The sequence below is a fragment of the Dreissena polymorpha genome, chromosome 1 (assembly GCF_020536995.1).
Source record: "Dreissena polymorpha isolate Duluth1 chromosome 1, UMN_Dpol_1.0, whole genome shotgun sequence".
In the NCBI taxonomy this organism is placed as follows: domain Eukaryota; kingdom Metazoa; phylum Mollusca; class Bivalvia; order Myida; family Dreissenidae; genus Dreissena; species Dreissena polymorpha.
The window spans coordinates 191,062,521-191,077,305 of NC_068355.1; the positions used below are offsets into that span (position 1 = coordinate 191,062,521).

The 14,785-nt window shown below is 31.8% G+C and overlaps 2 protein-coding genes and 1 long non-coding RNA gene across 3 annotated transcripts in view; 1 reads left to right on the forward strand and 2 right to left on the reverse strand.

Moving 5' to 3' along the window:
- LOC127865236 (uncharacterized) overlaps positions 1-14,785 on the reverse strand; it is a 236,843-nt gene that overhangs the window by 89,011 nt on the left and 133,047 nt on the right. The window lies entirely within an intron of this gene.
- Positions 1-14,785, reverse strand: part of LOC127864357 (uncharacterized) — a 117,820-nt gene that overhangs the window by 85,750 nt on the left and 17,285 nt on the right. The window lies entirely within an intron of this gene.
- Positions 9,020-10,668, forward strand: LOC127864359 (uncharacterized). The gene is made up of 2 exons (XR_008041799.1): positions 9,020-9,218; positions 9,557-10,668. It is a non-coding gene; the product is annotated as an uncharacterized LOC127864359 (long non-coding RNA).

Genomic DNA, 14,785 nt, shown 5'->3' on the forward strand with positions numbered 1-14,785 from the left:
TTTCGAACACAATAATGTAGTTAAATATACTTTCACCTCATAACAAACATTGTATACGGTGGATTTGAGACTATAAAGTGAAAAAAAAAAACAAAACAATACTTTAACTTTTGTTTTCAATTTAAGTTTCTACCTCTATTTCAAGGTCACCGAATATATAAAATATATTTTTGTTTGAACAATGATGCTTTTCATGTGTAAAAATATAACATTTAGGCTTTCTCTGTTAAAGGGGCCTTTTTCACGTTTTGGTAACTTGACAAAATTAAAAAAGTTGTTTCAGATTCGCACATTTTCGATTTAGTAATGATATTTGTGAGGAAACAGTAACACTGAACATTTACCATGCTCTAATATAGCCATTATATGCATCTATTGACGATTTAAAAACCTGAACATTATAAAGCGTTGCAACGCGAAACGATTGAATAATTTTGAGAGTTCTGTTGTTGTCGCTATATTTTGTGAAACTACGATGATTGCTTATATATAGTATAAAATACACCTGGCTTTGTATGCGGAAGAATGGTCGAGGGGTCTAAGTCGGAGACTGTTTACGCCAGGACTCCTGGTATCAGTTGTTCCAGCCCTGTTCCAGCCCAAGTTTATGATGCCATTTACAAAAAGGATGCAATATTGTATACTCTGATGACCGTAACAAACCTCAATCTTTTACTAATAATCTGTGTGTTTGACACTAAATATGCCGACGAGGAATAACCGTAATAAGTCATTCAACTGTGTCTTCAAATACATAAAAGTTGTCGTATTAGATATTTAAAACGGTATATTACAACTTCTTCCTGAACTTCATTAAGATGAATTTGAATTTCTATTATATAATGTTCTGAAATCGTTGCAACAAGAATTTATCTTACCGTAGAAAGTTGTATTTTTGTTGTCAGTGAACATAACTATTGAGTAATTCTATTGCAATTCAATCAAATTAATATTCTCGTTGCTCGATTTTTAATTAGAAGTGAAGTGTTATGTACAATTTAGTCAATGCATAGTTACTCATGACTCCCATTCAACAGTTTCAAGCCTCTTATTTGTTTTACTGGCTGTTTCAATTCGTTGACCCCCGAGTTAATCATATTGATAAGTGTGTGTCTGGTGAGTAATGTGTATGTTGTCAAGCGTGTAGATTTTCTTTTAAGTGATAACTTCCGTGCTAAGTGTTAGGTTTTTTTTCTTTTAACTGGTTGAATCCTCATTAATTTCGATTCGCCGCTCCAAGGCGTTGACCCCATCTAAATAATATATGCGTATAACGTTGTGTTGTATGTATTTCCATGTATTCGAGAGACAATCGGACAATTGCATGAACTTAACTGATACAGGATTTTAACAAGAAAGTATCATAACGTTTCAGTATTCTTATATTTTAAACCACATAAATACTCAAAGTCAACGACTATTTCGTAACATATTTTGTAAAATAAAGTTAACCCATAAAAAATCAGTGTTCCTTATAGCAAAAGCCAACATTTCAACGCTAGATGTGGTCTATTAACATTGATTTAACGAGATACAAAATGCTCGGTTTTATTTTGTGTGTGACAATATATTTTACGAAATATTTTACAAAATATTCGTTGATTTTGAGTGTTTACGTGGCTTTAACGGTACGATAATGCAAGTGCTATTTATATTTATGCATAGCGTCTTTTAAATTAGTTACATCACGTGCAAACATATGATCCGACAGTTTAAGGTAAAATATTTTGGAATCCCAGGGAAATTATACTGATTCCGACCAATCAAAATTTAACGGTCCTCGTTCACGCATATAAAATATCCTTTAATGTATATGGGTTAAATATGTCTGTTGACATTAAAGTCGAGAAATGATGTCTCATATTTAGTACATTTTATAGCAAAAGTTCAAAACAATGTGTTTTGAAACTAACCTTTAATCTAATTGATTTATAAATGTTCATTCTTACGTAATACATTTCATTTCCATAAAATAAAAATAAAAACTTTATTGCAATATCATAAATACTTATATTTTCCTAAAAAGGATTTAGCTTGTTGATATACTTGCGTAAAACATATAGAATATACTATATCGATTTTTTTTAAAGGTCTCATCTAATTGTTGGGATGGCTGTTCAGTTTTCAATCTTTTTGTAATTATAAGATATATAATTGACATTATAATGGAAATTGCAGCCATCAACACATTCATATATAAGAATATTTAAAAACACTCGCGGGTCTATTATTAAAGGCAAGTATAAGATTGCTTACACAATACTCGGCGATACATTGAGAATGATATCAAACATAAACATGATAACATCAATGTTTAAATGGTCATCGTAAATAAAGAAAACAAAACACATCTTGATACCACGTTTGGTGTACAATAGTATCATGTATAATCGGCAAACAAAAACCAACGAAAACGAAAAAATGTGAAAGCGTTTTTTTCGGTGTTTGGTAACGAAATAGCATTAAATTGTACACGCGCAGGAAAAATAAGTACGGCAATTAAAAACAGAAACTATCGACCGTTATAACATACGTTTATCGTCAATGAATTATTATGAATTACTGTTTATACGGTGGTTGTGGCGATTTCTACATTTTTCAATGATAAAGAGACACGTGTCAACGTATTTCGGTGGTTTGTACGCCAATATCGACATAAAGTCGACATATTCATATCACCAATCATAGCCCCGTGAACGCATATTGTTATCAATTTTGAGTAATATATATCGCTTCTATATAAGTATTATTGTTAATTATACGTTATTTACCGGTATTCTCTTTAAATGTTTAACATTTGTTAATTTAAGTTGTATAGTTTATTTAGCGTTACATACCGAGGTTTTCTTAGCATATATACAATTTCTTAACATAATAACATTACATAACAAAATCATATAATATTAAAATAACATAATATATCATTGTGTTGCTTATAGAAGGTGTTGTAGTCAATACGCCGCCATCTGATTCTTGTAATTAATAGGGCGAGATACAGCCCAGACTAAGATCCTTTTCCACCAGGAAAACGCGCCTGCTAATAGGCGCGCACAGACCCTGCTTAAATACACGATTTTGATTTTGATTTTTTCGTCAACAAATATAGTCTTAATCTCGCTCCTTTAGATTTCGCCATGTTTCCTTTGCTTATGTCAGACATGGACGGCAGTCGATATGCTGAAAATGTTCTATCTGTCGTCCGCACGAACGAAAACACTTTGAACAGTTTCATTACAAAAATGGGTTGAGAGTCACAGGAATATTTCGATAACTCATGCACTATTTTATCTTTGTCAAATTATAAGCTTAAGACAATTAAACGATCGTCTGTCCATTTGACTTTATTGGATAATATATATGAACGAACTTTCGAAAAACCCTCGTACAAAGTGCTTGCAATGAAACATGTTTTCTAATTCGTCTATTGTTTTTGTTGTCTTTCAAAACGCTCAATCTAGCACGTTTCGGGATTTGTTCAAACACTGTATTCTTAAACCGCGAAGATTATTAGCGTCCTGCTACATCTATTCAATTGAAGTGTATTTTTTACTTATTGAATACGTAAATATTAATACAATATACTTATACAAGTGAATTAATAAACACTATGCAGGAATTATGATACTTAAATTGATATAAATGCTAACAAAATCTTATGAATTTGATTATGTTTAAGATTTTAAATATGTGTTAATAGCATGGGATTATATCATGTGTTGTGAATTTTGGAATTATATAAAACAAATAGTAAGCAGTTTTGTTTGCGAATTATCCAAAAATAAATTTTGAAAAAATAAAACAGTGTCAACAAAACATCCGTAAGTTTGTACTGTGTTTCGAGCGTCAATTAAGAAGTAAATAATCTCCTCTTCCTAAAACGAATGTGTGATATCATGTATTCTATCGTTAGAAATATATATATATATTGAAAACTGCAACTTTATTTATACCGTGGCGTTAGTTAAGTGTCAGAAAGACAACTTTTATACTAACTTATTTAAATGTATGATATTTAATATCAATAAAACAAACTATTTCCTGCTTATAAGTAGCAAGTCGCTGCTCATAAGTTCTTGCTTATTTCTGATAACACAATGGAATTAATATTTTCATGAAAACGACATAATTGATATTCAAAAAACAAACGTGATATGTTTTATATATGGATTCCCATATGCTTAACTGTTCGATCTTTGTTGCATAATTTTGGTGAACATCGATGCCAAAATAAGATAACAAATGTCTGTAAACGAAGAGTATTGGCTGAAAACAGCATTTCTATTTTATTCGGCAATATAAATACAACACTTTCCATTTACGGTATATGACGATGTTATTTTTTCTGTAAACGCTTAGCTGCTATTCAAAATACTTAATGTTGACATGCAGGATAAAGCATTTAGTGTGCTATATCGAAAATGGAATGGTTATTGATATAATAGAACAAGTACAAATTTCAGGGACTTAGTAAGCGATACGCATATTAAAAGGGATGTTATGTTATGTTTAAATTTTAAAAAGCAATTTAAGATTATCTGACAAAATTATTATTTGTGCAACTTTTCAATATAAAGAAATTAATTAAAGTAGCAATTCAGTTATTATTCTGTCATGCTAATATCAATGTATGTAAGATGTATTTGTTATGAAAGTACATGTCAATGTCTATAACAGGCTTTATACAAACACTTCAATTAAAAATCAATACTCTTAAAACAGAATGTCTAACTCGGTAGTGATCTTTTTAAACAGATTATGTAATGTATTCATATTGTACTGTATTATGGAACTTGAAAATCAAATACCTTATATTGTACTATTAAAAATACCTTATATCAAAATAAATATATACATTTTATTTTTTTATAAAATACTTTATTCACTGAATCTAATTAAGTGTTGTATCATGTTCCATACAATTATGCATACATATTTTGAACTCTCGTACAGCTATATCGAAATTCATTCACAGTTACCTTTTTTATTAAGAATTTGATTCAAAGGTCATAGTCATAATAATCATATTGGTCACCCTCACACGTGTATAAATCATAATCGTCCTCAGTGGTATAGTAATCATAATCGTTCTCAGGCGTAAATTGATCATAGTCGTCTTCAGTCGTAAATTGATCACAATCGTCGTCAGTGGTAAACTGATCATAATTGGTCGTAAAATTATCATATTCGCCCTCAGTCGTAATTTGATCATAATCGTGTTCAGTCGTAAATCTATCAAAATCTTCCTCAGTCTTAAATTGATCACAATTTTCATTCATTGTTTAACTATCATATTGTTCCTCTTCATTGAAATCATCATAATCTTCATCGTAAATGAATCGATCACAATCATCCTCAGTCGTGAATGGATAATGCCGGCCTGTTGGCAAGCCATACTGTACTTCTGATGCGTACGGTTTAGGTTCTGTAGCACGAACGAAGCTGTGGTAAACAGAAGAGTCTTTGACCGTTGATATTGAATGATTACCTTGCTTTGTACAAGCACTCAAATGATTACGGTATTGTGACACTGAACAAGCGCCTTGCTTTGAATAATTGCCATGCTGATTAAGGTCCTGCGATACGGAAAGCCCACCTTGCTTCGAATTACTTCTCTGATCACTGTTTCGCGATACTGAAGTGCGTGTATATCGATGACTGATCATCATGTGCCTTACTGATATCGGAAAAGGTCGGATATTTGGATAACGAATACCTTATTGGATTTGCTGGGGCTTGGGTTTTGTAGGGCGAGTGCAAACCACTTCTTATAGGGTAGGTTTGCAAACTATCTGAAGTCGAACGTATCGTAAGTTGAGATGGATGTTCAACGTTGGATTTCGGTGCAGATGTCATCCGTGTTGGTACAGACGAATATCCAAAAGCAGTCGGAGGCGAATAATTTACGCGAATATCATATTGCGGTTTTAGTGTTGTAGCCTTGTTTTCGGATGGTGCGTTGGACGCGAAAAGAGTTTGACTTTTGTTATGCCAACACCCTCCTACAGGTCAACGAACGCGATCGGACGTCCCCCCATTATTCGAGGTCAGCTTTCCTGCGGGTATATATGATGAAAAGCGCACCGGTATTGTGTCGCATTTTCCGAGCCTTTCCAGCTGATGAAAAACCCATAGGCGTCGATTGTCTGCGGTAACCCATTTCCCATCGCGTTTTACCACCGTAATGGTTGGAATTGACGAGACATGACATCTGAAAATTGGAAATCATTATCGAATTAGTTTTTATAATACACCTCTATAACTATGCAAATATAAATAACTTGAAGTACACTAAAATAAATTTAAAGATACACGATAAAGAATAAGAAATCAGTATATTTAAGTATAAAATCCGAAGCCGGCTTTGAAACAGACAATCTTATGTCCGAAAGCTGTGAGAATCGTACCGTGTCATATTTGGCAAAAACTCGTTCTTTTTATTACATGTCAAGGGAAAATGTTAGTGAACTTGTTTCATTATACATAAAACTATGTGCGTCTTTGACCTACTAGCGTTATGTTTGTCTTTTGCGTTTCTAAGCTTTTTCATGTTCAATCTTTAATCTAAATAATATTTTGGAAGCGCATTTTTTATGAAAACTGTAAATAGAAATAAGTGTAATAAATGCAGTCATTATGAAAACAAATACGTAAGATATAGCATTACAAAGTATACTTCTTAGTTTCAAATTTAACTTTTAGCATCATGTAACAAAGCAACAATTATATTAAAGAACACTCGTAATTGATGTTTTGACTTACCTTCCTTCACAGATGTTATCCAAGGTTTCACCAATTTTTGTTTTGTTGTGCGATGATCAAAGAAATTATTGATAGAATCTTGCAAATAAAAAATATGTGATGGTTTAAGATCCATTTTCAAATTCAATATTTACTGCCCATACAAGTTTACCCCGCCCTTACATGCTCCAATCTACATTCCTAATCTTCCTTATTTACTCGACCGTGTGATTCAAGTAGTAAAAATATATTTTCTGAAAACGATATATGATATAAACATCTAATTTTAAAATTTTGCGAAGTATTTAGCAAATAGGTACATTGGCACTGCAATTAATCATAGGTTTTTATAAATAACAAGTATTACTTCAATTTTCAATCAGAAAGTATCGTGTTTGGATGTGCCATTTGCAAGACACAATGAGATTGTTAAAGACCCGCGTAATGTGGAAATGAGTCTTATGCAATATGCTGCCAGCATAGCTATAGCCAAGCCTGCGCATCCGCGTAGTATTGCCAGGATATGCATAAATAGGATGTTACAGTGTTATTTGAATGTTTGGGAAAAAACTGCATCTTAAATCAAATATCAACATACCATATGATTCGATGACGAAAGAATCAATTCATAATAAGTCATGTAGGGACACATTTGATGTGATATCACATAGTAACATTGTTTTTTCGAACACAAATTATCTAGTTTAATATACGTTCACTTCATAACAAACATTTTATCCGGTTGATATGCGACTATTAAGTGAAAAGGAGCGCAACAATACTTAAACCTTTGATTTAAATTAAAGTTTCTACCTCTATTTCAAAGTCAGAATATACACCGAATATATGTTTAAAATATATTTCTTGTTTGAATAATGATGCTTGCCATTTGTAAAAATAAAACATTTAGGCTTTCGCTGTTAAGTCTTATCTGGTAGGAACAATTTCAGGCAAGTACAGTTGTAATGATATTGAATTTTTCTAAGTCAATTACAGCATTTACTCGGATAACCTGCCGCTCGACTTTTAAAACTCGCGATGTCTAAAAAGTAATAATCAAATTGTATATTTTGATTCCTTCACAAAGGTTGCGATAGTTTGCGAATCTTTGTAAGTATGATTATATTTTCTTCTGCTCGTATGCATATGTTAATCTGATACATTGATTACTATATGCATGCTATATGTTAAAAAAAACCTAGGATTCAGAATACTTATACATCATATTCAATTCACTTAATATCGTTTCTATATTCCAACCAGTACATATTCTATTCGAACGTCAAATCACCCATTTAAAGGTTGTTTAAAGCTGAAAAAATGTTAACCAATTATATGTTCATATGGATCGATTAAAAAGTGTTAAAAGGTCCGTGAGTTTGTAAAACTTCATTAAGGCTCAGGCATTTTTCAATGTTGGAATCAAACTACCTAATTGTTTTGTCAGTATGTAAATGAAAAAGTTGTAATTTTTATTTTCATGTATTGAATAATCGGTAAGCCGTTGGGAGCTTTTAGAAACCTTACATATTTTTGAAACCCCAACATCTTAGCTTCGACCTTCAGAGCTTCATATCCCCACATGTAAGCTTAATTTGTGATATGATGTTGCTATTGGTTATGCAACTGAGTGTTTTGACATTCTTGGGATTCCAAGGTCATGTTAATGCGTATGACTAATGATGACTAAGTAAAATGGTTCAATCAATCAACCATCAAAAAATGTACGACACGTTTTGGGTATCCTCTATTGTATGATAACAACAACGCTCTCTTAAACACGTTCACAGTTATAGTTTGTGTTATGTCTTAAACGGATAGTCGCCGTTTTTAGTTTTTATAACAAGCTTATCGACAATGAAAGGTGCAATCACGTATAAGTAGCGCAGACTCCCGCCTTACTCAATAATTAGTTTCATTAATTATACTGCGCAAAAACTAAATAAAAAATAGATTTGCATATATATTATCACTAAATGTTCAATGGAATGAACCATTTAAAAGTTTAATACTTCTGTCTTAACTACACATCGCTGTGACTATTTGATGAAATGGTATTTTAATGGTATATTGGTTCCTGTCAAGTTGTAAACAATGGGATCAAAGTTTACAACAGCAAATTCATGTTCAAAGATACATGCACAATGAATCTATTTTTGTAACAACTAAGTTTTTTTTATTCATTTCTGATAAGATAATGTACTGATTATATGCATAAGTAATCGCAGTTGGGTAAGTAACATGCGTTTCATTTGCGGAAATTGATAACGTGTTTATAAACAAGATGTTATCGAAGTCTATTTAAAATAAATCATTAAATATATTATTTGATTGAGTGGGTGCCTTCTACTATACAACATGTCTGAAATGTATTTACGACCATCGGAAATAAATTTTTCTCAAGATTCTATTCACCGTTACTTTAGGCATCACGGGATCAAGATGATCGGGGAGACGTTAGATGACATATGCGAAGGAAGGTCAGAATATATTTAATTAATATAACGTTTAAAATATGTATTATTTGACAGGCCCTTCAATTTTACAGATTTTACCTGTGTAAATGTCGAAGGAAGTTCATATATGGTTAAAATAAACGCGTATGTGAATATCATGAAACAGTCATGCTTATGCAAAGAACTTAAGGCATTACTGTACACATATATTCATTAAACATGGTCAACCTTTTCATTGTATATGCGCTTGTGCATGTATGTTAATCCGCCCTCATATTTATTTGTCCTTCGTATCGGTATTATCATTTGATAAACGTTTTATACGAATCATGCATTCAATCTACCTTGTTTACATGTTCAAGGATTACAATTGACGATATTCCGAAAATAGAAGTTGCGAAGCATGAAGAAAAATGGGTAACATCTGACAACCGCCGCCTTTGGGTTTTTAAGCATCTAGAACGATTGGGAAAATGTGCAACTGTATGTGTCCGGATAGTTTCCATTGTTTGTCCAGCAAAACTTACCACGAAAAACGGCGGAGAATCTATTGAGATTCGTGGCTTGCCAGGAGGATCGTGGTATTTGAAAGAAACATGATAATATGATACATCTACTAAAAACAGTGCTATAAAGTACCTGTTTATAAAAGCCGGACAAGTTAAAAAAACGTAAATTGAAACAGTCTTACATTTCGCTGTTTATTTATACTGGTATGTGCTCAATATATAGTAAACTATTGAAGCTCTGAACACCATTATATGTAATTATTAAGTGTATCTTATTGTAATTCTGTCCAAACATATATTTTGGAACAATGTTGAATGCTATACTCATTATTGATGTATGTAGGTTCATATTTATTACTTTTACCTATTCAGTTGATCTTTGTCTTTTTATATGTTTCTTTTAAAACAAAGTTTGAGTTAATAACGTTTGTTACAGCGATATTGGGTATAACATCGTAGCTGAATGAATTAAGCAGCTTAGCAATGTGATGCTTAGTTAAGAACAATAGTTAATGTCTTGTATGTTTCTCAGGTTTATTTTTTAATGTCAATACAGTCTTTCAATACAGTCTGCTAATACGTGTGCAATAAAAGTATTAACACTAAATTAAAATATGATGAAGTTATTTAAATGCGAACTGATTTATTTTTTAAATAATTGTAACACGTAGTAAACAAATTGAACACGTTAACCTTAATCTGTTAAATACAAAAAAAACCCATAGTATGCTACCAATGGTTTAGCGCAGCTCCACTTTCGACTGCTTCAATCACCAGCTGTAAGACGTCCGTGTCTGATATACTTTGCATGTTGGTCGGTTTCAAAGTATGCGCAATATCAATATGTCGATTTTGTTCAAATCAATCAATGCATGAAGAAGAATGTATTATGTTCATATATAGCATGATAAGCTATTGAGTCATGTATATGCCGCCCACAAAATAGATCTGGTTCAAAGTCATAACGTGTGAATTGTTTTTAACAATTTCCAAATATATATATATCTACACATATATAAACATATTGGCATTGAACTTTCACTTCTAACGCTTCGAGCACCCAGATTCGACGAGTGTCCGCTGTCATCAATCTGCCACCGTACATTTACATGGCGACATTAATAGACGGTATCGAGATGATGCTGTAGCTTATAAAAATTGTATTGTATGCTTAGTGAACTATGATACAAATATATCAAGCCGAATAAGTATAAATTCTTGTCAGAAGCAAGAGCGGTGAATAGAATAGAATATAATTCAGAAGCTTTTGATTTTATTGGAGTTGTATTGTTAGTCACATTTGTGAACAAGAAATACGCAAAAGCTTACATTGCCTCACAATTCTGTCAAAAGATTTTCCTATTAGGCTTCTAATATGACTTCATTTTGAATCGAACGTATTTAGAATTTTGCGAACAATACATTTTTGACTGTCTCATTTCCATTGCATTTTTTTAACAGTGTAACTTACATAAATAATTCATATTTTAACGGAAAAATAACACTGCATAAACAAGAAAAAACGAAATCAACTTAAAATAAATCATTTTCAGGGGAGAAATTCTCATTAACACACGCTAGTCTCATATTTAAGGCAAGTTACCAATTGCTTACACAATACGGACCGATACTTGCAGCATGATATCAAAAATAAAAAAAAAATAAAAAATTGAATAGGAAAATTATTAAAAAAACAAACTAAACAAGAACACTCTGAAACCACGGTGGTGTAGATAGTATATTGTATCATCGGTCAAAAAAATGAGAAAACGATCACCTTACAGATTATTTTTGTTTCGACCAATAGTTAGCAATATATGCTAAGGAAATCGTAAACAATGCGTTCGTGCATCGTTCGGCGAGCATACGATGTAGGAAAGTTTGGATAACTCCTGTTAAAGTTATCGTTAGAAAAAAAGAGAAAGCGGTTTTAAGAGAAAGAAGTTGTTCTTTCGCTTGAATCTTTCACTTTATATCCCGATTGATACGCAGATGCTTTGTTGGATATTTGCAATGTCGATTAAACCGTTGGCTTATATGGTGTTTGATGGATATGCCAATACCCTCCTGCAGGTCCACGAACGCGAATGGACGTTTCACCGTTATATGATGTCAGCTTTGCCTCGGGTTAATATGAAGATATACGTATCGGTAATGTGTCGCATTTTAGTTGGAATTGAATATACTTGACATTTAAAAATTGTTAATCATTATTGTTTTTATACACCTATATAAATTTTCTAATTGAAATATTTAGAAAATTTCACCATAAAATACACGATGCACGACAGGCACAAATCTGAAGTCGTAAGTACGTTTTAAAAAACGAACAATTGTTTGATCAAAATTGTAAATCTTGAGGGAAAAAGTGTTAGTGAGTTGTGTGAAGTTACCTTCTTGTATTTTGTTTTTCTTTTTCGTAAATCTTCATATTTTGTAACAAAAAAAAAAACGTCCTTCTCAAATACTTTTTATTCAGTTTTGATGGTAAAGAGAAATCTAATAAATGGGAAAGCATTCTCGTTTATGCCAAGTTTTGGGACCACATTTAAAATCAAGATAAATTGAAATCAATATTATGAATACATATATTACGATAACAAATGCATTAGATTAAAAACAACTTTCTCTTATATCCCATCACAGATGTTTCTCCAATTCTAATTCCATTGTGTGATGGCCGCTTATCAAAGAAATTATTGATAGATTCTTGCGAAGGAAATATTTGTGATAGTTTAATATCAATTCTTAAATTAAATTACAACTTCCTAAACAAGTAAACGCGTCCTTAAATGCACAAATCTACAATCACAATTTACACAATCTATTATATTTTGTAGGTGTAGTTGTAAAAATAGATTTTCTGAAAATGATATAAACATGAAGTCGATTTTTAAGTTAAGGAACTTCGTATTGTTTAAAATTATCATCATCATCATCATCATCATCATCATCATCATCATCATCATCATCATCATCATCATCATCATCATCATCATCATCATCATCATCATCATCATCATCATCATCATCATCATCATTATCATCAGCATCAGCATCATCATCATCATCAGCACCATCATCATCGTCATCATCATCATCATCATCATCATCATCATCATCATCATCATCATCATCATCATCATCATCATCATCATCATCATCATCATCATCATCATCATCATCATCATCATCAACACCACCATCATCACCACCATCATCATCACCACCATCATCATCATCATCAGCATCGTCATCATCATCGGCATCATCATCATCATCGTCATCGTCATAATTATCATTATCATTATTTATCCGGGCAAAAATTATTTGCCTAATTATATTTGTTTATTTATGCATCAAATATTAACATACGATATATTTCGATAGTGAAGAAATATACTCATAATAAGGCATGTGAGGACACATATGATGTGCACTCCCGTAGTATAGTTTTTATCTACTTACACTAATGTGTGGTTTGACAATGATAACACACATTTCATGCGTTGAATATGCAACTTACAAGTGGAAAAAAACACACAATAGTTTAAGTTAAAGTAAATTGCAAACTTTATTTCAAAGTCAGCGTATACGCCGACGACATTTTTAAAATATATTTCTTGTTATATTTAGTTGTTTTCGGTATTAGCGATTATTAAGCATTTTTGAGTCTCTAAAAAAAGTATGCCTGTAGTAATTAGTGAACTAATGTCCAAAGTTTTATAAATTGAGAACCGTGAATATAAACAAGCTTAAAGGGGCCGTTCAACAGATTTTGGCATGTATTGAAGCTTGTCATTAAATGCTATAAATGCTTTATATTGATAAATTTAAGCATTTGAACTAAAGATCTCCAGTAAAAAAAACCCAACAAGAATACAATTTAAAAATGGAGAAAAAAAAAAACACCCTCACCAGGAGTAAAAAGATACCCGCCTTAATAAAGTATAGAATTGTCATTTAGTGCTGTTAATCAGTAATTAGTTTGTTTAAGCTCATAAAAGTAAACACACACACGGATAAGCCTGTGTATTCACACTGTCGAATCAGCGTCTTTGTTTCCGCTGCAAGAAATTACAAATTAAAAAGCAATCATTGTAGTTCCGAAAAGTAATTTGTATGCATGTTCGACATTACATGTATTATGCCCAATTGTCGTGAAATTTTCATTTTATTGACTTAGTCAAGATTATTTACTATATATTTAATGTATACATTTGATATATGCATGTACAATGCGTATTTAAATACTACATAACTGTGATTTATATTGATTGCTGAAATTGTTGTTTGGCGAAATAAATTTATTTCCCTTTTTTACACCCTTTATATACTATGCACAAATCGGAATTTCACTATCTAAGTAGCTAAAACAAATGCACTGATTATCTTACGTGACGTTTATGTTGCAAAAAACAATTAGCATCTAAACAGCCTGCGTGGTAGCACACAATTTAAAGTACATGTATTAGCACGTGTTCTCACGACGCATGGCAAAGAAATCTGCACGTAGATCAATAAATAATCAATATATTTATTTGTTATAACAGCCGTATATAGGCTCGTCGTATGGCCCCGTATGGCTAGCCTATACAAAGAATATTAGCTAGTCGTACGGGGCCATACGGCTAGCCACTTCCTTTTAACAAACAATTTATAAAATATCTAATCTATGACTTATTTTTATTTCCTAGAATTTTACATTTTATTTGTTGTTTTTTTAAATATACAGTTGCTAACTTTGCTACACATGTTGTGTAGATGAAAATAATTTGGAAAGTATTCACTATTAACAGTGGGTTTGTGATCATTCATGTATACGATTTATTGAATGCTTTATATCAAAATCATGACAAGTTTATTGTTAAGTGTGTTCTTTTAAAATGATAACTGTCATTCAGTCTGAACAGATTGAGAGGAAAGATATCAACAAATCAGGGTTGCTAGGCCTAGGGTCGGTTACAAAAGAACTATCCGAAATTAATTATTTCGCCTGTATTTTGTTAAGACATCAGTCTTCAAAGAAATTGTCTCACTTGCGACGAAATTGTTTTTGTTCAGTATAAAAAGCACATTCAG